Here is a 24200-nt window from a genome sequence, read left to right as displayed (position 1 = left end):
GAGCGCTCACTTTCGTTCGGCCTCCGGGGGGTACAAGAGCTCGCTGGTAACCTTCAGAGTGGTATTAAACTGATGGAGAGAGCATTTCAATGAGGAACAGACTCACTTAAGTCTACAGTTATTTAATAAAACACCATAACAGAGCAATGGGATTACATACATGTCTGTTTCAGTGTGTGTATGGCTCATTAATTCTATATTTATTTTAATACATTGAATTCTTGCAGTTTAATGAGATTTCTTTAAGTCAACTGTTCTTATAAATCAAATTTTATACAGGGCCCGATGCATTTTTGACATGGGATGAAGCAGAAGAAGGCCCAGGCATGTGTGGGATAAACGTGCGCCCTCCTGTAGGTCCGTCCTTGTTTCTGACTCGTAATGTCGTGCAGCCCTACCTCTGTGAAGGTCATCATTGGAATTGGAAAGTGCATTTTGTGGAGTCAAACAGATGCAGGGTGCAGATAGCACATTGTTTATCTAATCTTGTATCGGCGCTATAACGAAGTACAAACAAAGTCCTTTCACAATCAGATGAGAGCCCAGAAGCTTTTTATACTGTCAAGGACTTGATATATATCTGCCTCCGAAGTTGTTTAGGGGTTGAATCTTGAAAGCTGCAGTAAGTGCGTAAGAAAAAAACTTTGTGTCTCAAAAGTAACTTTGGATATTGTGCGCATTTAATACACATTTCCTATTTAGAACACAAGCCGCCACCCACAGTTTCCATGCAGCCCCTCTCCCTTGTTAAGCAAATGATTGCATCTAGAAATTGACTTTGATTTGATTTTCCTTTCTTGCCAGGGCCCCTGAGTGATTGTGTGAGGCCACAACAAGAGCTGTGGCTCTGGTGCTCCACAGACTGAATAATGATGGCAGCATATTGACTAAGATCTTAAATTAAGGGTACTTATCTTAATTGAACATCTGAAATAATGTTTTATTTACAACAAAAGTGAAGGTGCTGCAGAAATGAAGCGGTCTTCTCCGGGCACACCTCAACTTCCTCTTCCCTGTACCTCAGTGAATTGATTCTGAGCCACTAGAACAAGTGACTGTAAGACACTGGATAAAACAAGCTGTACTTCACTTCTTTCAAGGATGCTGCACCTATAAAAATATGACTTTAATCGAGCAATTTATGTGGTCTGCAATTCTGCTTGTTTCACTCAGTTTTGTTTCTAGAATGAAATAGTTCACCCCTGCTGCTGTAACTATAAGAAAATGTATGAGCCCTTCAGGGGGGAAAGCTGCTGCTTGTTGCGGACGTGTTTGTAATGCTCGATAATCCTGGTGATGTGGTTTGAACCCAGATCCTATAATTCCAGTTGATCAGGCTAAACAATGGCACAAAAGAAGCTGAACAGTCTGTGGTGGATCTAGACAGGAAAGAGACGCATGGCCATGTTATAGTTAGCAATCAGCAATAGAAGTAAAAGAGTAAGAAAGATTTTCCCAAGTATTTTCTTTCAGTATTGTCTCCAGAGTCACATCTAAACAGTCTGGTTGTATTTTATCCTCTGAAACATGACCTGCTGCGACCACAAGTGGTTGCATGTTGTTCCTTCTTCTGTATAACTAGGACTACGTATACACTGCCTTCAATTCTGTTTCCAGGCAAGTGCTGTCAGAACATGCTAAAACTGTTAACGCCAACTGGGCTAGATGGAAAGGGAGGCAACAGTCAAGAGCGACGTGAAATAATAGATAACATGTATTACTTAGTGCTTGATGATTAGAGGGCTAACATTCCCAAACTAGTCCATAGGCTAGGCAAGCTGAGATGTGTGCTTATACATCACAGAGTATGACTTTTTAGAAAGAATTCCAGCTCCAAGAACTGTCAGCAGCCAGAAGTGATCTTGTCTTTTGAGCTAGATGTTGTTTATCGGCACTTAGAAAAATCCCCATCAGTCTCCCCAGAGATGCACTTAAATCCACGGTGGAGGAAGGACTGTCTTCCATCACTAACGAGCGATTCTGCGTCATATTTTGACGGCTGAACTGCTGAGCTTAACTGAGGAAGGTTTATTGGCTCACGTGATGCTGTGAGCAGCATCATCTCCAGGCTGAGTGGCCTCAGCATTGAACAAACTGGAAATGATGAACGGCGGCCGTTCGTGTAGATGAGTAGGGCGGCCTTACACCAGTATGGGGAATTGTCTGTGTCAAAGTACATTTAAGCTGCCTTTAACTCTAAAAGTTTGACTTCTGAATTAGATATTTCACCTTTCCCAGAATCCATGCTGGGTAGAGTCCTCACAGCTGCAGTCATAATGTTTGTGTGTGCCAGGAAGTACAGTATCTCTTAGAAAGTTCATTACAACAATCAGATTTTTTCTCCCGCAGGATAAATCAGCCATATTGTGGTCGCAATTATAGTGTTTGGCTCCCCATCAGAGTGATTATGCAAATTCTTGCACACCAAATGTCACGTCCAGCCTCCCGAACACCGCTCCCGCTCTCCTAAACGAGGCCTCTGTGATTGAGATAGCTGATATTTGGCTGAGTGCTAGCATACCTTCTTCTGATCACTTCTGCGATTATATAAAATTACTATTTCTGAACAAGAATAGTGGAAGATAGTATTTAGCCAGGAGGGCTGAATAGAGAGGCAGGCCGGGGAATTGATGTAGATTTTCAGCAATTATGCACCATTCTTTGTGCAGAACATAGATCCTATCGGATTCTGCCATCACGGGTCTCTGTCTATGTTTGGGGGTGCATCTGAACAGACTATTGACAACTTATGCAACAGCAATTTTAAAGTGGCACTACTGTTAGGAATGAGGGCTATCTAGATTTTAACCGTGTGGGACCTCATGAGATCCGTTTGAAGAGTGGGAATGAAAATAAGGCGTGCTGCAGTGCACTGCCAGGTGATTAGATCTAAAGTGATTAAAGTGTTTACTGCATTCAGGGAGAGATTGTAAGGAAAATAGTGAACCTGCATTTCATTTATGTTCACAGTGGCTCGTCTGCGTGTGTCATTTGTGAATATGTATGTGTGCGAGCGTGGATATGTTTCTGCTAGCGTATGCTCTGTGTGCCATCTGCTGCAACTTCAGGTGGCACCACCCAGGGCTGATGTTGTTGATGCATCATCACGCCCCGCTCCATCACCTGTCCCACGCTGTTAGCACACAACACACCGACTAATGAACCCTTCTGATTCGTCTCCTCTTCACTATCGGTAGGAGCAGCAAAGTTATGATAGTCTTGTTTGTTTGAATAGCTTCTAACACAAATTGATCTCTGCAGCTCTCTCTCAGCTTTGTCTTCAACAAGCAGAAGAATTACAAGTGCTTCCATTTTATCCTCTGAACCTTATAAATGCTAATCCAACAAAAGGCAACGTCATATATAATGAATGGCTCGTCCGTCACTATCATTTACCCTTGAGATGGCAAGACTCTGAATGAAGATCAATGGTGGGCTCTGTCTGCGAGCTGTCAGTCAAAACGCTGGACTTTTCCCATCCGTCTGCGACCTTGCTGCTCGTCTGACCATTTGGCCATGAGGGGGTTGTTAAGAAGAAAGAGCTTGAACAACCCCAAGAACCCCAGCTTCTCTAACAATACGATCTTTAATTATAATTCAAATCTAGCGTTCTTTGATATAGCTAAGAGTCTTCACCTTGTGTTACTCCCTGCATATTTCACTTTTGATATTGTCTTGTTCTTTTCTCTCAAGGATCTCACAAGGTTTTCTGTCCAAATATTTAGTTACACAAGTATGAGTATACAATTTGTATGTAAGGTCCCATAACAGATGTTTAAAGGATGCCCTGTGTGTTACCTGAACCCCAAGTCATACCATTAAGCATATAATTTAAAGAAACGCAACCCACGGGGGCGTCCTAAAGTCCTTCAGTTCTTAGGCTCCACCTGGACGAAGCTCTTTCTGCCTCTCAGCTTTTGTTGGCACTGTTTATTCCAGCTGCTCCTCTATTGTGTTTGGTAGAAACACGGTTTCTCTCACGGTCAGTGATTTCTCTTGGTAAATTTTGTGTCACATCTGGATCATTGGCGTCATAAAAAAAGAATTGGTGAAACTCTGAAATCTACAAGGACTTGCCATTTATTCCTGTGCACAATTGCATTAAAAGTTCCAAGTCCTCCAGAATTCAGAAGGACCGGATGAGGTTTGATCAGTTGCTTCCATAAACTTGGGCCACTGAGGGTCTTTTATATGTACTTCTCATCTCATGAGATTATCCCTGCAAACATTCACACCCCCCCAACAAAGCCTTGCTCAAGAGCAGCTTCACGTCATTTGTTAAACCAAAAAGTGTATTTTAAATCCCATTTTTGAGCCACTGTCCTATAATATCCTTACTCACACATGCACATGAGTGCCAGTGGAACCTTTAGAGTTTGGTCAGGCAGTACCAATACTTGGACGTCTTTAAAATGCCTGCTGTGTGACAGTAAAAGGAGCCCTCCTTGTACATCTTCTCTCCTTTGGTTTCACTCTCATTGTCTGCACTTGTGTTTCCATTTCAGCTGATCCTCCTGCCTTTTACATCCTGTGTTGACAAACGCTTGGAACCTAGTCTGTTTGCCTGGCTCCAGGCAAATATTATCCTTGTCTTTTATCAGCTCATCCTCTAAAGCTGCCTCTTTAGTATGTTGTAGCTAATAAATTTGCAAGGTCTGTCTCAGTGCTCCTGTGTGATACGGGATTCTAATCGCCTGTCTGGATACATTTAACACTAAAGAAGTGACCTTATTCGCTCATTCAATGTGTGTCAGTTAGGAAAAACAGCAAAAAGGCCCCTTTCAGTCGCACCCGACTGAGTAAAGGATGTTTAGAGTGCACGTTTTATTCATTGTTTTATTTTTTACATTTTTTAAAGTGACACTTTCTCTATTTTAGGCCATTGTCCAGTTGATGTTATACCATTTTGTGACCCTAATCCATGATTTTACATTCTTAATCTTGATTAGTCTGCAGAGACAATATTCATGGTCACATGTTGTCTAATATAGTTGCGCTACATTACGAGTGTGGCTACGGGGGCTGGTTCTTATTGGCTTTCAACACTTCGTATTTTGTAATCTACAGGTACAGCTAAGGAACACATTGCCTTTCCCCTCTGTTTTTTGCTCCCACTACATTTTCCACTTCATTCATCTACCCCCTGTGCTCTTTACATAATGTTGATTTCTGTGCTCCAACTCGACTGCTGTGATGAATTTCACTGGGCTTTTATTTGTCTTTGATAGATTATATCCAGGATGCAGAGAAACACATGTTTGTGTTTTATTCTCCCTAGTCCTTTTAATCCGCCGGTGATTGTATTCATCCAGCCTACCTTTCAGCTGTGTGCCTCTTCAGCACTTCCCCATCTGGGACGTCTCTGGCACTCGTTGGACCACTGCCCCACATCATCATGATTTGCTGCACCTATACTATAATGCTAATTATCCTATCAGGTAAAGAAATCTGCCAATGATTAATTTAAGATACAGCATGTGCATCCCTAAGGGTGGAGGGGTTCCAGGAGGAAAGGCTGGAGAAGTGGGAGGAAGGATATAATTATTACTGATAAGTATCGATCCCCTATCTCTGGCCCGCTGCTTGCCCTCACCACCCACCCCATCCCCCCTTCCTATTGAGTTACAGGTCTGCAGTGCCGAAGTAATTTGTAATGGGCATTCGTTGTTACAGTGCAGAAATCCTATTTTATGATGGCTGGCTAATGTGATCAGGAGCATTTTAAGCTGTTTTTTTGGTGGGCTGAAATTACATCTGCTCCTCTGAGGACTCTAAGGAACAGATCTTTCTCTTTCCCCTTGTGTCACTCTCTGTATCTCCCTCTCTATCTCTCTCAGTGATCTGATTAGATTGGCTGCCCGCTCCGACTGGTTGGGCTGGCTTCATATATAGCGCACAGCTGCCCTCTCACCCACACACGCCAGCCCTTTCCCAAATGTTCTGACCCATCAGCCCTTTCTGCCTGGCTCTGCATCCCTCTGTCCCCACTTCAATCTTGCTGAATCACTGCTGTCAGACAAATTAGAAGACTCAGCAAAACCCAGCTTCCCTTCATTACCGATGAGGCTTAATCCATACAGCGTTGCCTGGTTAATCAGATCATGACAGATAGTTTTATATTGTTCTAATTGTTAGTATTTGGATTAAAAAGTTTCCTTCCTTGGCTCCATGCCTCTTTCTGCCGCACAGCAGCTCTTCTCGCAGTTCAGACCCACTTAGTCTGCCGTGCCCTTCCTGGATGATGGGTGTGTTCTTAGTTTTTGCTTCCATCCTGGACAGAGTTTTGGTTGGCACACAGTCCCACCAATGAAGACAGCACTAAAGGCTGGGTCACTTATATACGTCACATTAAAACAAAATAGAGAAAGACACAAAGGCAGAGGCAGTCTTATTAAAGGGCCACTATCACTATATATGCATATACGGTATATCTGCAAACCTACAATTTTCATTTAGAAATTATGCTTGTTACATGTGTTTGTTATAATACACCAACATCAGCAGTGAAGGGGAGTGACCTGACATATTAACCCAGTTATTGTCACTTAAGACAACCTATTATTTAATGAGTACTTCATGTTTAATCAAATGGTACGGGCTTGTTGGGAGAAAATGAGTTGTGATTGTACAGCAAGATGCAGTAAATGGGCCTGACTTTAGAGTTTAGCTTGTTCCTTTTATCATTGCTGAAGCTACACCGTTCCTTTGTTTTTAATTTTATGCCTCCAACATATACTGTGAGCATGTGAGGATGTAGAGTATAAACAGACATGTTTACCTCGCTACAGCTTCTAACTGTGCAATGCAGGAGAAAAATGGTTCTAAGCCCCAGGCCCAGCCCATCCATTACAGAGTTGGCAACAATTAGCATTGAGGGAAATGAAGAATGAATGCCTCAGAGTTGTGTGGCTAAACACAGGCTACAGTTGTTAGTCCTAATGACTATTATATGTGTGACTTTGCATTTAATTGCTTTGTAGTATTGGAAACATTACTGGTAAAATTCCAGTTTGAGTGAAAGGACTGTAAGAACAAGCATCCCCACAGCTTCCATCTGGGCCACTCAGCCCAGTGCCAGAGCTCTGTCAGAAAACTGTGGTGTCGTCAAGAAACATATTTATTTCCTTTCCGCCTGCATGCCAATCCCCACAGAGCTGTTTAGGGTGAAGGTGGAGATTTGAGAGGGTGCAGAGAGGACGAGAAAGACTGAGGGCTTCTGCACATTTCTCTGTTAAAACGCCTGTTATTTTTTGTTTGCTCACACGTGGCCACAGTAGACGTCTTTCTGTGCGGTTGCTGCAGGGTGCAGCTCACACGTGGGGGTGGAGGGAGGGGAGGGGAGTTGGGGGAGGGCCACAGTGGAACGCGCTCCCTTGGGCTCCCCAGATGCTGCTGAGGAGTAGGGTGTGGTACGTGTGTGAGAGAGACTGAAAGCGGGCGCGCACACACACACATACACACACACCTGCATGTGTTTAAACGTTGAGAATCTGCTGATCCAGCAGCCTCCCTTCAGCTTCCCCCTCCTCCCTGCTCCCCTCCACTCCCCAGCTCTTTATGGCAGAGCACACAGGTCACCTTCTCAGTTGCTGAATTTAATACTCAGCTCGAGTGAGGCAGGGGAAAAAAGAGCAGAGGACTGGCAGAAGAATGAGTGCTAGAATTTTCCTTCCTTTTTCAAAAGGATGTCTGAGATCAGTTCAGAGTGTGAGGTCCTGCACACAATACACATGAGCGCACGCGCACGCACGTGCTCACACTGCACTATTGCTGCGGTGGTTGATTAGCAGTCAGGTCACCTTTCTCCAGCTGTGAGTGTGGTTCATTTAGATGAGAGTGATAAAATAGAGAACACACTGTCGCTGCAGGCACGCAGCAGATAGCAGCGATGGCCGCCACGCAGGGAACACATCACACAAGCGGATAGACAGCCGACGCTCGCTCGCTGCTCTCAACTGCATGAAATATTAAGCACGCCAGACCTGCAAGCAGATCCTTTTTGTCATTTCAGATCATAAACTGCAAGAGGAATGAAATAAAATCTTTCCCGATAGCCTGACAAGAGACAGGTTAAGCAACGTGAATATAAAGCAGTCGTAATATACTGTACAAGCAAGTAGAATCAGAGGTGCCTGCTGTTGGGATTGAGCTCATAAAATCCGTGTGTGAGGGACGTTTGTCTCATACTGGTAGGGACACATTTTCCTACATCCTCACCTCCTTGGCCAGCTGTTCCTCACAACTGTCCATATTTCTGGAATCTTTGAACATTTAAGCTTTTACGCATTAACCACACCCACTGCAACCATCTGACCGGTGACACGGTAGGGCTCAGACACCAGAGGTGCTTCACAGGGGATCTGTTGAGAACAAGCTGAGGGAGCTCTAAACCAGCTGGAATAAACGTCTCTGTTCTTAATGTCTCAGTTTCCTTTTCTGATTGATGAATAAAGTGTACCTTTGGCTTCAGTTACTTAGCCAAGCATGTTGTTACAGCAGCTGCCTTGACTGGAGCAATACATGTCATTTCATTTATGCAACATCTCTCAAAATGATTTAACATTCAACGTTAATATTTGTTCATATTAATGTCTGAAATATTTAATGGCAGGGCACAATGGAGGTAATAACGTGGTTGTATGAAGGGGACGGGTGAAACTTTTGCAATCATCCGCATTTATGTGTGTTTGTTCACACCTTCATCGGGGTGAAGCTTCTCTCCTCACCTACCTGGAAGAATTCCTCCTGTTCAATCTCAGCTCTGTCAAACTCACTTACTGTCTACCACTAACAGCAGATGTCTGGCCAGCTCAACCTCTACCGCGCGTTGTTGTTTGTGCCCATAGATATCACACACACACATACACACACACACGCACACATAGCTAGTTGCTCCATTTGTCAGTCAACATCAGCAGCTAGTTCCTTTATTAAAGCAGGCAATAAGTCAGTATTGTGGTGCGAAAGGAGGAAGGTTTTTATGGACCTGGAGACAGAGGACAAGACAGCCTTCTGAAGAACAGAGGACGTACAAAGAGCTGGTTTTAGGAGGTATTTGTTTTCCAGTAGCTTAAGGGTGAGTGTATATGTAAGTCCTGCATGTGTATGCACAAGCAGGCATTTATCTGTTCCTGGTTTCATCAACCCTACAGCTCCCATACAGGCCGGTCTACTCTGAGTAGGTTTTTATCGTACACCAGGGAGGATACCTTACACTGTTCTTTGAGGAACTTGACACGTGTTCTTCTTTCTGATCTGTGTCTTATTAGTCTGTGTTTAGCAGTCTCCATGGCCTCATACGTCTTTACTTTATTACAGAGCTAAATGATGGAAGACATGAAAGCAACGTAGACTAGTTACCAGATGTAAACAAGTCATTTATTCAGTCAAAGTATGAATTTTATGGTCTTCACAAAGAAGATAATGTGGTGCCATAACATGACATGATGTCAGCTGTATAATGAAAGAAGAATAAATAAAACTCTTCTCTTCTTCTGTTTATCTGAGGTTTAGACTGGTGTTGATTATCTCATATAATAAAGTATGTGACACTTAAACCTATTTGTGAGCTTGCCATACATTTAAGTAAGATGGACAGTTGTAAACTCTAATGCATTAGGTTGGTTAAATGGCTTAATTTTATTTCATCAGAAGGTTTTAGCAGTTTAACTTTGTTTTTCATTTTCATTCTTCCTCTCCCGCCTATCTTCGGAACATATAGTACAACTTCTGCAAAAAAAAGAAAAGAAAAAATAATTGATGTTTGTTCTTGTTTGGCAAATATCCACGCCTCATGGACGAGCACATGTATGCCGAGCCAGCAGGGGGCAATAGAATCCACATCAGAGATATTTCAAATACCAAAGAAGAGCATTCTAAGCACGCATACTGAAGATTTAGTACATTTGTTAACATGAAAGTAATTATCTGTAGTACTGAAGTGAACGCTACACCTTTTCTCTCATTATTTACAACATTTTAAAAGTGAAAAACAAAAGAATTCCACAGTGTTTAGTGCCTTGTATGAAAGGAATGTTAAGTGACCATATGCACATGCCCTCACACACACACACACACACGCACGCACACACACACTGAAGGAAAGGGAGAGAGAGAGAGAGAGAGAGAGTGTGTGTTGGGTTGCTTCCCTTATCAAGAGTTTTATTGTGCCTCACAATGCTGGGTAATTAGGTGTCCTCTGCTCTGCCTGCTTCTCTCAGTAACGGTTGAGAAATAGACCTGTCACTATTTGGCCACTCGAAGATTCAACAAATGCTAAGCTGTAATGGCTTGCTTTGTATCCCTGTAATGCATTGCACTGACAGCGGGGACATTTGAAAAGGAGACGCTGTTTCTTTTTTTTTCCACGTTCGTCTCATTCTCTCTTTCATTTGACTTTTACTGACTTGCTTAAACTTTGCAAAACTGCACACAGAGATTAGCCAGATGATACAAATAAATCAAAGTTTCATTAGTGAAATGCACATTTGCACTCATTACCTGGGTATATTGAGTTCTATCATTAAGACATGTAAAGTATTATTTTCTAGAATGTATTTATCTGAAAGAATGTTAATATTGGTGTTATTTAGAAATGGTTGATAGTGGATGATTCTAAGAGGGACGAATGCAGTAGGAGGCATGTAATGAAGCAAATGAGAATTACAGAAAATAGAGAAGAAGGTTTTTGAGATAATCCCCACTGACTGATGGCAGTCACATGTGTGCTGAGAACAACATATCGCCAGGCCCAAGCCTTCAGTCTCATCCTCATCCCCCTAAATCTTTCAACTAAAACAATTATTCATTGCATTCATTCCGTGTCTTGACCTGCTTATGCTGGTTCAGGGACAGGCAGGCAGTTGGACTGGAGCCCGTCTCAACATAAATTCAGCAGAAGGCGGGCAAGTCCTTCACACGGCCGGCGAACCCCTCTCACACGCACACTGCACTGTCCTGTGATTAAGTCTCTGAAATAACTCCTCAATGTAATATCCTCTCATTAACATTAAGAGCAGTCAAGGACGGTGCACGGATGTCAGCGGGGGAAATGTATGTGAATCTATCAGCAGAGAAGTGGAGGTTTGCAGTTAAATAGCTGGGCTGTGAATGGTCTGGAAACGACTTGCATCAAGGAGCTTATTCCACAGACAGCATACTGCGTGATAGCGTGGGGTCATACTGAACTGTCATGGACCAGTGATCTATTTCTCTGCCTGCCAACCCCTCAGAGAGACCGAGACAAGAGAGGGTAGCCTTTCTGTCACCCCTCTCTCTGCCTTTTTCTCCCCACTATGACATGTTAGCTAGCATATTGACTGATGCGTACAGTCATACTACAGCTGAGCGATATACGTTTCATCCATCTTAATTTTGGAAAGGTAAAGCTTTTGTTGAAACTGTGAATCAGTCAAATTTTTTTTTCTCCCTGGCATTTTGGTTGGCACCAACAACCATGGGCTGAATGTTCAGTTTCACCCGGTTTGTATACATGAAAGATTCAATTGGTGGTGCTGATTTCTCCACTGGTTCGAATCCCATGAATGACTGTTCAAAGGCTTCCATCACTTGAGTGTAGTTCCATCAAAGAGAGGGAGGCCAGTTTAAATGCACCAAAGGCTTCTGCCTGCTGGATAAATAGGGCTGTTCTGTAGTAGATAATGGCTGTGAGTCACATATTATATTTATCCAACTCAATAAAGCAGGAGCAGGCAGAGAGATTACTCTGCCCTGAGTCAAGGAGATAATGATATCTGGCTGCTAGCTGGCCCAGAACAGGCTCCAGACAGACCGACAGACAGTGAGACTGCCAGAAAATGCTTCTAAAGGAGTTGTACGTGGACGCTGTTAGCATGAGACTTCTGCTAACAAGGACTGCCTGTGTCAGGCCGCCGCTGCGCATGAAAGTCACCTTCCATCCTCCCGTACCTCTGCTCCCCTGATGCCACTCTCTCGGCTTCCTCAGGAGCCAGGCTGTATGTTTTGTATGTGATCGTCCACCTCCGGACTTCCGCTTTCATCAGTGTGGTACAACGCTGTCTTCACTGTCATTGTCATCGTCCTGGAAGCAGCTTGTCCCAGCTTCACGCCTTTGTCAGGGTCTTAACAGAGATTGTAGCCACTGTACTAATGTGTAAAATAACCGTTCAGAGGTTTAGAGGGGAACACACATGGTTGCACTTAGTGTAGCACTAACCCTAACCCTAACCAGATAACAGGGAAACAGACTTACTGAGATCCTTATTTAAAAACGGAGACAATAATTAAAGTGATAGTAAAGTTTGGCAAAAGCAACCATGGAATTTCCTGCTATAAACACTGCGAGTCATTTGTCACCACGCATAATGACTGCTGCGCTGTAGCTCCCGTCCTTAATGTGTCAGTCCTGAGCAACCAATCAGAATTATCCGTGTAAAAATCCTACACTCATTTTTTTGAGAACGGTCAATTGGCGTAAACAGGGTGGGACTCCTCAGCTGCTGACTCCTTATATCATTTATGGTGTGTCCTGATATAGCATATGTACAGTAAAAATAGAATATTTTATATTTGGTCCTGGAAGCAGGAGCTGTGTAATTTCATAAACTCTTCTAGTTCCACCACTCTTTCAACCTCTCACTAATGTAGTTACTGTAAAAACCCTGTTCTGATTCAGACATATACAGTATATGGCATCTGTCTCCAACTGCCAGGGAAATCTTGTCTGTCTCCCTTTTCCCAACCTGGAATAATCATCGATGCTTTTGAGGTTTCTCTGATATTTTGAGGGGAAATGGCTCAGAACAGAAGCCTAATTTGCAACAAAGCAGCTCAAATATCCTCAGAGGTATTCTCTGCAGCGACGGCTCACTCAGTCAGGGAGACAAAGACACTTAAAGCTCACTTTGCTTTGCCTCCTGCGTGCCTCTCTTTGGTCTTAAAGCTTTCCATTTAACAAACTCTCCATTTAGTCGTCTTAAAGTACGTTCCAATTTTACCCCTTTGAACGTGACGACTGATATGGATGGATTATGGTTCGAGCAGAGAAATTGTCAGGATAATCCTTCAGAGACAAAACATTCTAACATCTCAGCTCTCTTCTCTTCTTTTTTCTCCCTGTGTTTTGTTGTGTCATGGCTGTGTGACACTAAATTTCTTTTAATCAGGCCTTTATGGAGGCATGATTTGAGTGCCTCTCCTTCAGAGACGGCAATGTCCTTGCTTTCCCAGCCACCTCCTCTGTCCCGCTGATTGCTGTAAAAACGTCTGTGTGATTACAGGACCTCTGATTGAAACGGTCCATTTCTCTGAAATCCTCAGCCTTGGCCTTAAATAAGTGGCAACTGCAGTAACCAACACCCCATTAGGAGGATTTAATGATTTCATATGTTTAAGGGGAGAGGCAGAGGAGGGGAAAAGCTGCGGAAACACGTCCTTCTCCCCCCTCTGGCAGTGCGAGGAATTGCACAAACACCCTTGATGTGTTTCAAATGATAAAGAGTCACGTTTTCACATGATAAAAAAGTAGCCCTTTTTAAACGACTTCATTTTACTTGTCTTTTGAGGTGATCTTTATGTGCAGCAGCTTTGAGGGGTGCGGGTGTATACCCTCCCTCACAGACAGGAGCATATATTCAATCTGACAGTGACATACGTCGCTGCAGTAAATGCAGCATTACTTTGCTTTGTGACCACCGTGTGTTGACCTCGGAGGCCTTTGCACACTTCTCATAATTGGTAAAATGAAACAGTTGATCTTACAAGTTAGTTTTCAGATCGAATCTTTTTTTCCGAGTATCTTTGCTTCTGAGGGATCTGACAGGCTTCCATCCTGCTCTGCATCTGCGTGAGTTTGCGTCCGTTCCTTTTGTTTAGTCAGCACTCATCTGCAGTGGAGCGTGAGAGTGTGAGGTCTTTTCCTTTAATTGAATCTCAGATATGTTTGCTCCCAGGAGAGGCCTCATGAAACCTCCGGAAATGTTTGGCAAGGATGGAAAGTGAAGGGTTTAAGGAGACGGTGTTTAGGTTGTTCCTCTCCACGTCCTGCGTCCCTGGGCTACAACCTCTGTCTCGCCCTCTTCTCTTTTTCTCCTTGATTTCTACTTTTTTACCAGTGGTTATTGGGTCTGAGCCTACTTTCACCTCCACTCAAACCCATTTCCCCTCCTTCAGTGTTCCTGCTAAGTGGGGACCTTGTACCCTCCCACCAGTCCATCCACTTCTCTCTGGCCCCTCCAGGCTCCTTTTGAAGGTGCTTTCATTTAATCATTTCTTTAAAAAAGTTTTTTTCCAGGGCAGTACAAGGTCACAGATCACATCAGTGCTGCTTTCTGACTCAGTGACCATTTAATCAAGCCGAGGTCCATTTTGCCACCGGTCTTTGTAGACCACCTTTTCTTCCTGGGGCTCAGGGGTGAAGCCAGTGGCCTCAGTCATATGAATCCCATTCCTGCCAAAGCTTTCGAGGTGGAATTGGTGACTTGCACCAATTCACAGGGATTTAGAGCTTGACTGAGTGTCCCGTATGGTCTCATTGTCTCAGTGGGAATATATATTTTTTTAAATCCTCGCCCATGACACCAGCAGAGGCAGAATTTTTTATCAGATATTTTATCTGATGTCTTTGAAAAATTCAAGATGATTGATCTGTCAGGATCTTTCACTTGACCAAGGTTACCATTTTTTGTTGCCCAAAGACACTTAATAAATCAGAATTTTTGAACAAATCTTGGCTGAGCGGACAGAACTGAAGCATAATTTTGTCTCACAAAGAACAGGGTCATACATTAATCAAGCATCGATAAAAAGATTCCTGATCAAATCTTTCTTCGTTCTGTTAACTAGTTTAAAGTTTCCCGTGTTTACTTGGCTGCTTCTGATGTTGGTATGATTGGTAGCATTTCTTGGATTAAAGCATGCTTTTTTGTTCAGATGTGTGTTACTTTATCTGGTGTGTGCTGGTGGGGCTGTATTGATCTGTTTTGCTGCCAGTCGATGATGGGTGTGGTGTTTTCTATGCTTATCAGACTGTAATCAGTCAACTGAGGGAAAACTATCACTTTTTGTTACGTGTGATGTTTTAGAGGTTACCCCACATTTTAAATCCATCATGCATCTGATAGATTGTGGGCAGCGTTCTGTCTTTTCCCTCCTCTCTATGAGAGTGATAGCGATTCCTTGTGGAAATGGCCACAGCGTTTCCTCCCAAACCATTAGGATATTTATGTCATTGTTCATCCTGTGACTCTGAGCCACTCTCCTATTACTTTTCCTTTCTTTATTTTCTCGCCTGTGCTCATCTGTAGCGTAGCTGCTTTGTCAATTTAGATCCTTTTTCATCATTTGCAGACACATAATGCAACAAATAGTTGTGTCTTACAGAAAGCATAGTCACTGTAATAAAATGCTTTGCCACATTTTAATGGTCTCAGTTGGAAGGAGGCATGTACGTTCATGCTTGTATGTAAACCTGTGTATGTGTGTTGATGAGCTACATGCAGAGGAGATTGCTTTTTTACCGCCACTCAGTCACAGAGTCACCCAGAAAATGCTCTTGACCTATCGAAGCACGTATCCAGAGGTTTAAGAATGCTGAAAAATACCCCATAATAAGAGGAAGCGCTAAAATGTAACATGTTTTAGGCTTTGGAGATGCATTAGGGCAGTACTGTTATTCTAGATATCATATTTAGCTTCTATATGGGAAATTGATCTAAAGAGGATCAGTTAGGTCATCCAACCAATCAGAGGAGTTACTGAGGAGTGCTCCTGGTGAACGCAGGAGACATGGAAGTGGGAAGATCTGTCTCAACAATGATCCACAGTAGGTTTCTTTCTTTTTGCACGATTAAAAATAAAGAATACTGTCACCTAATGTCTTAGACACTACACATGCTCTGACCCAGAAAGCCCACAAGATAAAGTAATTAAGTGTTGGTGCTCTTGGGTGAAAGGTCAAGGCTGCGGTGAAATCTATAGATCATCAGGTCTGAATTGACTGTGCAGAAATGAGCACGTATAGTCGTGTGCGCTCTCAAGTCTGCATGAGCAAATATCTGGCAAATTGACTGACTGTAAAAATGGCAGTTGTGGAGGGCAGGAAGTGATTGATATTCTTCTGGGGCGAACTAAATATAGGTCTTGCAAGGCTGCGGGGTGAGGACCCTCATGGACCCACCAGCACATTTCCAACATTGACCTTTGTCATCATTTCTGCTGAAACAGCAAAGCTGTCAACGATGAGTCTTGGTGTCCTTCAACCTACCGTACATCCTCCCCCAGTCATGTAGCTGCTGTGAAATTGGTCCTAAACACACACACACACACACACGCACGCACGCACGCACACACACACACACACACACACACACACACACAGAGTCTTCTTCCCCTTTTGACCTCATGTTTTGTTCTCTGTTTTCAGCAAGACTTCAAATTAGCTTGAATGTGTTATATCAGAGTGTGTCAGAATGACAGCCCGTGGCAACAGTGTGGAGCGCAGGAGGCTGAGAATATAGACTGCCAGCAGTACTGGACTCTCATTAACCTCCCTACCTCCTCTCACTCTTCAACAAGTCTCCTTCATCAGCTTATCCAGGCCTGAAGTGACACATGGGCCTCTGGAGTGTCAGCAGCGATAAAGATGCCGCCACTTGAACATTTTAATTGGAACTTCTGCTGTTGATGTGTGAACAGCTGTAGGACAGAGAAGGGCAGATCTATCATGCTTGCCCTCCGCAGACCGCCTGGGGTCAAATGGCAGCAGTTACTGTGGCAAAACACCCCCACCCCCCCCAAAACGCTCCTGTTTATTTATGATTTTATTGCTCTGCCTGTCCCCACGCCAGCTCAGTCTCACGTCTGCATGGTGGCTGTGGCACCAATATATGGGGGGAAAAGACAGAGGGAGCGTCAGTGGTGGCGCACTGGGACATGCTGGTCAAGTGAAATGACCAACAAGGACATATTTATAGACTCACACACTCAGACTCCTCCACACACACACACACACACACACACACACACACACACACACACACACCACACACACACACACACACACACACACACACACACACACACACACACACACACACACACACACACATTTCCACATGGACACTTACAATGACTTACAGTACACTGCTGTGATTCCTCTTCTCTTCCTGCAGACACAGATCCATTATTCATCTGAAAATGACTCATTTTTCGCCCTGTGGCTTCTGGCAGTTTTGAGGTGCTTCATCGGGGGATGGTTGCTGTTTCTAATTAATGCAGATTTCACAAGAAAACAAAAATACCATATTGACTCTGACGCCCGACTTGACTTGAGCGTAGCCATAAAGATAGCTTTTGGTCTATTGTAAGCCTTCACACCCAACACTGCTTTGACTTTGCGTAAGCTCATGATTTTTCTTTTCCAAGCTATCCATGTTATTTTCATGATGGTACATTTCCCTGCTTTCTCAAGACACATCTGCCTGGGAATCCCATCTAATCTCAAACCAGTAGCTGTCATTTAGCTGAAACTGGTGACAGCCCCGCCTTGTCATTCAGGACATGATAGCAACAAAGCAAGCAAAGCCCATCTAATCAAAGGTTAAGCATCGCGCCATGTCTAAGCACAAGGAAAACAACAATTCTGTTCAAGCTGTCCTCGAGAGGTGTGATCTGATTTTAATGAGCCCGCCAAATGTCAATGAAAGCATTGTTCATGTGTTTACATCTTTCAGCAATGAACTGGAGTGTTACTGTTGACAGGGCCAGGGATCATTATGGAGTCAAGATCACCTGCGCGCGTGTGGAGTCATACCCACCAACAGAGACACATGCTCATTATGCAGCCCGGTTAGGGGGTGGGGCTCCATTTTCTAATCCAAATATTTGATAAAGTGTGACATGGCGCTCTATTGTACTCCATTAGATGGTAATCTAAATAACATTTACATATCATTTATGCCTTTTAGCGCCTTCTGGAAGTGTACAGTCAGCACTGTGTGCACATATGCCTCACTAGTCAGCATGGTCCCTATCCTGGAATTGCAAATGAATGCAAATATGGCTTTTCCCAGACGGGTTTTCAACGGAGGCTGCTGAACAAAACGCCAGTATAATTTTAAGACCCTTTATTTTCTAATTCATAGATGATTTCAAAATGTAAAAAGAAATTGTCACTGGACTGAACACATGGTCTCCAGCCTATTATTATTAGTAGTAGTAATAGTAGTAGTTGAAGTAGTAGTTGTAATAGTAGTAGTAGTTGTAGTAGTAGTTGTAGTAGTAGTAGTAGTTGTAGTAGTAGTTGAAGTAGTAGTTGAAGTAGTAGTTATAGTAGTAGTTGTAGTAGTAGTTGAAGTAGTAGTTGAAGTAGTAGTTGAAGTAGTAGTTGAAGTAGTAGTTGTAGTAGTAGTTAAAGTAGTAGTTGAAGTAGTAGTTGTAGTAGTAGTTGAGTAGTAGTTGTAGTAGTAGTTGTAGTAGTAGTTGAAGTAGTAGTTGTAGTAGTTGAAGTAGTAGTAGTTGTAGTAGTAGTTGAAGTAGTAGTTGTAGTAGTTGTTGTTGTAGTAGTAGTATTAGTAGTATATTCTCAGTAAAATCCAAATAGTACCAAGACTAAAATATATTTTCTTTAATCTAAAGCTTCCAAACATTTATATACAAGACTACTGCTGCAATATTAATGGACTCCATATCAGGGAACAAACTGTCAGCACTTGTTCTTCAGTGTCAAAAGAGCCACCACCATCAGGAACATAAATGTCAAGGTGTTACACACGGAGTTCCTTTAACAGAAGAACTGTGAAAGATGAAGATGGACAAGATAGGCTGCCAAAGAGCAGCACATCACCGTGACGACGCTATCCCCTCTGACACTTCCACAATAACCCCCGAGAGGAGCAATTATTTCCCCGTGTCCACACACAAATTTCAATATTGTTCTGCACACATCTCTCGATTATAGAAGTTTTTTGGGTAACAGAGGAGATGTAGAAATTCTGGAAGCAAGATTGAAGGAGCGAGGGAGGTATGGATGGAGGATGGGAGGGAAGAATGAGAAAGAGAGATTGGTTTTCATGCCTGGTAGTCAGCGAGCCTGTAAATCTCCCAGGAGCGTAGTGGAAGACAGCAGAAGGTTGATAGTCATCCATCACTCGTGACAACCCCAGCGCTCTGAAAGAGCCTGACAGCACAGCCCTGTCTGAAAGAAGGAGAGAGGGGGGGAAACAAGAAGAAAGATAAATAGGAAGGGATGCTGCCTGCAGAATGTGCAAATTAACTCTTCCATGTTTAAAGCAGAAGTGGTGAGAACAACAAGGTGAGGAGACGAATGTGCTCATGGAGAGGAAGAGAAGGAGCAGTTGGCCGTTACTGCCGCTCTGTTCATCCCTCGGTGAGCATCTGTGGCAGCGGCAGGGCTGCTGCTGGAGCACAGGAAGGACTTACAGCCCATCGTCTACACACTTCCTTGTCACTATAGCCTCCACCCACACCAACAAAAACAAACCTTTTACATGTGTGAGGATTACGCTTGTTATTAAGACTTAATCCAAACATGTCCCAAGGATGTGTCCACACTTGGATCCAGGTCAGGATTTAGACGATTTAGACTCAAACCAGCTCCTGGACGGTAAATGGGTAGATTTTCAAGAAACAAACAAATGAACACCAAATGGGATGATTACTTCATGAAATAAATATATACAATCCCTAAAAGATCTGTAATTTGTACAGATGCTGCAGATCAGGATGCTTACGGCTTCTATTCATTCTGTCCAGACCTGCATGTTTATAATTGTGACAACAGCCTGTGCTTCACAGTCGTAAACGTGTATTTAGGTTTAAAGAATGTAAGTTGACATTTTTCAGGGAGCTTTCTGGCAGTAACACAGAAATTCTTGTGCATGATTTGTATCAATATGAGCCCTAAAAGACACAGTGCACGCAGGAACACAAGCATATCACAACCCACGTATGTGGATCTCAGTTATTCCAATCACACTATCTGTGCTTTTATAGCAGGATGTGCCTTGGAGATTTGAAAAAGGTTCCTTCAAAGGGTGAAATGATCTTTAGCTACAGGGTTTCACAGCTGGTTTGTTGATTGAATTCTCAGATATTCATTCTTAATAAAAGGTTTAAGTGTTTTCTTTTTTTGTTTTTTGTGCACGAGTGTGATTCTTGTGTGTTGAGGCCACTGGTGCCACTCAGGCGAAGCCCGAATTGAAGCTATTCCAGTTGCACATCATTTCACAATGGAAGGCAGAGATTGCCTTTGAACTGGTCGGCCATCGCAGCTACTGCTTCCTTGATTGAGAGAAAAACTGTGGCGAAAAGCTGCCGATGCCGAAACCCAAACAAAAGCCTTTTTTAAAAGACTGTCAGCGCTATGATCTGATATCTTCTGAAGCGGCGTTGCTTTGAATAAATCTTTTTCACTGAAGGACGGTGAAGGAAATTAAGGGCTGACATTTAAAAATCTGCGAGTGGGACTCTTGGCCCTCCGGATCAATAGCGAGGTATTGCACAACTTCCCGCAGCATATTAGCTCACTCTTCCGTGGGACATCTCAGACTAAGTACAAACAAAGCCAAATGGCTATCGGAGTATTTCAGGGTTGTTTTGTCAGTTTATCTCAGGGTGTGTGTGTGTGTGTGTGTGTTTATAGGATCCTCCCCTCTCCTTGTGTCAGCAGCTGCAGTTCAGTTCAGTCACCAGGGACCTAAACTGCCACCAGCAGCATCACGCAGGACACAAAAAAGAGGAGAAGGTGCATGCCACTCTGTACTCTGTCTGTCAGGTTATGTACAGCAGATGTAACTCAAGGTCATACGTGTGCTCCTCTCTCCCTTCACACAGCAGGTCATGACCTCTGTCCTCTCCTCTAGGGACGCGGGCTGGCCCCCGGTGTTTTCCCATCTAATGGTTCTCACCTTCATTGGTTTGTGACCTCACTCTCTGTTGTCCGGCTCCGCTCCTGTAAAGTCAGAGCATCACTGTTGTGCCTTCCTATCTGTTATGTTAATGCTCAAAAAAGATTTCAATAGGAAGTACAAAAGATTTCTAACAGATTCTACAAATGACTTGACCCCAAATTAGCACCATTATACACAAGACATTCAATCTAATTACATATAGTCTAATGCCCCTTTTAAACCCTAATATAGTTTATTTTCAGGTGTTCATAACTTTTTGAGCAATTTTGAGCATTATTAAAGTAGAGACTGTTGTTTTCTGCAGCAGATCATGTGAAAATAATTGTGTCAAAGTAATTGTGCTTTAGAATATCTAAATCAGTGTGTGTGTGTGTGTGTGTGAGAGAGCGATGTGCTCCTGGAGACATCAGGTGGTCTCCACTAGTGTTGGTAGCTGGCTCAGTATGCATCAGTGATCAGGCTGATCAAAGACAACAACAGACCAACAGGCAGAGCTGCCAGCAGCCGTCAGCCCGGTTCCCTCTGATGGCCGCGGACATCCGATCTGCTCAGCCGCTCCTGTTTTATACTGTGAGGAAATCCAAATGTAAATTTTTTAGGGTTTGGTCTTTTTTTAGACGGCTCATGTTGAGTAGTATCCAGGATGGCTGTGTTCTTATCACCATCAGAAGGAGAAAGTGTCCCCTCTTAAGACCTGGATTTCACATTTAGAATAGTTTCTTGAATAATTAATCAAGGCTTCTTCCAGGAAGCAACGCTATCTGACCCACACACCGGATCAATATAGATCAGACAACAGCATTTGGACCTCGTTGCCGTGGTATCCTGTAGCAGCAGCAGCAGGGCTATTTTAGTGCTCACTCCTCAGCCAAATACAGTTGGAATTCGGTTCCAAAGACGATTTCTCCTGTCTCGCTGATGCTCAGGTCACACTTAGTCCATGTTCAGCATGACGCCTTTCCAAAGGAAGATCATTTATTTGCAGATTGTTGATGTTAATTTAGGATTTGTGATTTCTCGAGTCATTGGTTTGATCAACTACCTCATTAAGTGTATGCAGATGAAATATTTGGTGCTGTGAGTGAACGTATTACCCCATTAAGGTTCATTTGAGTCCTCCACGTAAGCTTCTGTCATCTGAAGCGGATTCAGGTGTAACCTATTGAAGTTTGTGAATATGGCATTTCCTGTCGTGTTGGCAGCAGTACTTAAACACGTCAAGTGTGTTTGTGCGTGCTTGTGTACGTGTGTGTATTGCCACGCAGCAGAAACACCTGTTCCAGTGTGTGATTCCTGCAGTGATGGGATGGCTGAGGACTTTGACATGCTCTGTGGACATGACAGCTCAGACAGCATGGATGTTAATCTCTTCTAACTGCTCCCAGACTAATTAAATCTTCCTGAGTAGCACATCATAGAACACACAAACACACCCACGCACGCACCCACACACACATACACACCCACACACGCACTCACACAGAGCCATGTCCGAAATTTAATGATCCAGAGAATTGGCCCCAAAGCAGGTTGTTTGATTCAGATTTTTTTGAAGTGTGTGTGTGTGTGTGTGTGTGTGTATGTGTGTGTTTGTGTCTGTGTGTGTGTGTGAGAGAGAGAGAGAGAATCTGTTAATTGGTCAAGTATGCCATGTGACAGTATTTGTGTTACTATAATAAGTGCTAATTAGGGAAAACAGAATAACAAATCAGTTTTGCTTCACACATCATCATAAATGCATCATAATGTTCTTTACCAGGCAGATTTTGTGATAGTACAAAACCGTTGCACAAACAAACAAGCTGAGGTTAAAACCTATAGAAAATCAGCTCCGCTGGTGCTCTCACCATTTTAATTTTTCCACTATTCTACTACATATATATATATATATATTATATATATATATATATATATATATATATATATATATATATAATATATATATATATATATATATATATATATGTCATTTGAGTCCAAGAGATGATTTGACTGTGTGAGCTTCTTTCTAATGTTTACTTGTGGGTTTATTCATATTTTAGAAATGCTGCCAGAACTGAAGCATCTGTCTTCCTCCATCTGTACATACACTATCTATTCTATCGTCTCAGAGTCCCTCTTGTAGGTTAAAAGCAACAGTGAATAGATGTTTATTAGAACAAATCCACTTCTTTTTTATCAGGTAGACTGAGTTGTCTGCATGTTTGGTGTCATCCTAGATGACACCAAACACAGTTTACGGTATGTTTTTTATGTTATAATAATTTCTTTTTAGTAGAGTACAGAAATATTCTGCCACCACATGCAATCCAGCCCACCAGTCCTCACATCTGTCTGTCCTGCACTGCCAGCTTTTTTTACCACCATATTTTAGCTTATTTTTCAATGATCAGTGTAATTCTTATTCAGTCTGTTGTTTTTCTCCCTGCTGTGTGTCTAAATGCAGTTACAGTACCTTTTCCTGGGCTTCACTGCCTCCCACAATTGCATTACGTATCACTTTTGTCTGCGTCTCAGCCTTCTTTTTCACACCCATTTGCTCTGCTTCTTGTCACTTGTCCAGTCTGAGCTCCCACCGAGTTAAACAGGCCGAACAAATAGATTACAGACAGTGGGCAGGGGGAATAGAAGGAGAGAGACAATCTAAATTTGTTGTGGATAAAGAATGAGAACGAAGGCTGTGCAGTCAGAAAGCCAGTAAAGTCGGAGTAAGGCTGTATTTGCCTGGGGGGGGGGAGGCTGAAAAGTAGCTCTCGCAACAGATGTGCAGGGCAGTAAAGTGTAATTGAAATGCCAGCAGCAATGGTCTTATCTCCCTGCTACAGGAGCCTGCTGCCAGTCTCAACATCAGTTAGATGTCATTTTACCTAAGTCTGAATCAGCTTGCCACAATCCACAATCCCCATTCCTCTGATGCTAGGCAGAAAAAAAGGGAGAAATAGATGAGGGGGAGGGGAGGGAGGAAGAAAAGGAGGGTGGGGAGCCTGTAATAGGATTTCAGTAGCACCCAGTTAAACTTCCACCACCTGGACTTATTTGGTAATTTGATATAGCCCATCAAATAGGATTCATTTACCTGGCGCTCTATTACCGCTGCCATTCATGTGACTTTTAAAAAAACAGATATTTATGCATTACACCTGCAAATTTTCCTGCTCATCTCGATCCTAATCACGCACACCGGAGGTGGGAGGGACGGTTCGGCACTATTTCAGAGTAGAAAGAATTCCTCGGTCCAGAGGAGGTGGAGGCACCATGGCTGTCTTCTGCGCTCCAGGGGAAGCTTAATGT

At 43.1% G+C, this 24200-nt stretch overlaps 1 protein-coding gene across 1 annotated transcript in view; it reads left to right on the top strand.

Moving 5' to 3' along the window:
* agbl4 (AGBL carboxypeptidase 4) overlaps window positions 1–24200 on the top strand; it is a 162879-nt gene that overhangs the window by 44840 nt on the left and 93839 nt on the right. The gene's annotated exons all lie outside the window — the stretch shown is intronic.

Source organism: Takifugu flavidus, chromosome 7 (assembly GCF_003711565.1).
Source record: "Takifugu flavidus isolate HTHZ2018 chromosome 7, ASM371156v2, whole genome shotgun sequence".
NCBI classification, from domain to species: Eukaryota; Metazoa; Chordata; class Actinopteri; order Tetraodontiformes; family Tetraodontidae; genus Takifugu; species Takifugu flavidus.
Note: the sequence above shows the minus strand (reverse complement) of the source record. Positions and strands in the feature narration are given on the sequence as shown.